Source organism: Loa loa, assembly GCF_000183805.2.
Source record: "Loa loa unplaced genomic scaffold supercont3.296, whole genome shotgun sequence".
NCBI lineage: Eukaryota > Metazoa > Nematoda > Chromadorea > Rhabditida > Onchocercidae > Loa > Loa loa.
Genome location: NW_018108476.1, coordinates 5,346 through 7,354, shown reverse-complemented (window position 1 = coordinate 7,354; position 2,009 = coordinate 5,346).

Here is a 2,009-nt window from a genome sequence, read left to right as displayed (position 1 = left end):
GGGAGAAAGAGAGAGAGAGGGAGAGAGAGAGATTGTTTTAATGGGATAGGATTTGTCAAATGGAATGATGACGAAAAATAGACTCATCATAATTCAGAAAATTGCCTTAAGCTTCTTCCTCCTCACCTCGTCGTATTTGAATATTTTTGCAAAAATTTGCCAAAAATGATAAAATTAAAGAATGTGACATTTCCGCTTTTCTCCTAAAACATATATAATTTTAAAAAATTTTCACATATAGTTTAAAAAAAAAAAAAAAAATTTTCCTAAAATTTATAAAATAGAAAATTTTAATTTTAATTATAATCTAAAATTAATTTTATATTTTTTTAAAATTACATTTATCCCTTCTGAAATGTAATTTAAGATGAATATGTTAATTGATTTGACACTTTAAACCCTAATAATATCACGATAATCCAATCCTTTAAATCCTAAATGATGTCAATTGACACCATTCAGTTTAAAAATGTGTTAAAAGGACACAAAGTAGACGACGAATACGGACGGAATGCGTTGATAATCAACTGAACAGGAATAGTTTTTTTTTTTTCAACGAATACAAATGAATTGATTGTTAAGAATTAATTAATTCAAAAATTTTTAAGATTAATTAAAAAATAAAAATGATTTTATTAATGTTTGATATAAATCAATCAATATTAAATCGTTGATTTACAGTATTCTTAAACATGATACAGACATTACGAAATATTACTTTAACATGTAATTCAAATGATCTTTGCTTGATGACCTGTTCAGGTGTAAAATTAAAATGTCATCAATGTCTTAGAACGTATACCATAACAGCGTAAAGTACAAATGTTTAAAAAAAAAAAAAAAAAATAAAATAGCGTTTTAAATTAAAATCGCAATCGTTAACATTATGCTAATACATACAACACTATATGTGTATTTCATCAATAGATGTTAAACTTAATTAATTAGTGTCAAATGAGCGCAAAATATTACATCACTTACAAATACGTCACGAAATTTTCTCTCTTTTTCCTTTGCATATTTTTATTAAATGAAAATTTGTAAAAATTAATTAACTTTTGTAATTTATGCTTTACGAAAGGTAAGTAAAATTTCATGTCAATTCTAATAAATTTTAAAAATTCAAATAAACCATAATATCAGGTAAAATGCAAAAACTTTTAAATGTTAAGAATTTTGGGAAAACATAAAAAAAAAATAGGCGGAAAATGTTTTTTTATGCTTGAGTTAAGACATAAAAGCTTTTCACTAATAAAAAAATCATTCAATAAAATTGCATCATAAAAATTCTATTTGTTCATGTTTAAGTAATGGAATGTTGATGATTGATTGAAAATAAGAGTATGTCTGACAATTTTAAATTGGAATAATTCCGATTCACAATCAATCCGGTCAATTTTTGCAATTTTTTCATCGTCCAGTTTGAGTGACCATAGCATAGGAAAATGCTGCACACTTTATTGGTCATTAATTGATAGGACAAATTAACTTTGGTAATTTCTTTCATCTAAATTTAATAATTTTTTTGAAATTTAACCTTATCTTTTACAATTTCCATCATTATTTTTAATACAAATTTATGGAAATTTAAAAATCTTTTTGCTTTTTCAACAATGAATAGCAAAAGTATAGGATGGAAAAGTTTTAAAATGAAATTGAAGGCGCTTTTGTCCTCTTTTGAATCATTTTATCATTTAAAAAAAAAGAATTAAAATTTCAGATGTGAATTTCAAGTTAAAAAATTCTTTTTATGTTTTAAATGTTTTAAATTCTTTTTATTTTTATAAAAATTATTTATGTGTTTTAAATTATTTATGTGTTTTTTTATTTATGTTTTAAATGTTTTAAATTCTTTTTATTTTTATAAAAAATTCTTTTTATGTTTTAAATGTTTTTTATGTTTTAAATGTTTTTTTTATGTTTTAAATGTTTTTAATTGTTTTAAATATCTCTATATGCATACATATATGTATAATTATATGCTAATTGTTGATAAATGAAAAGTATCA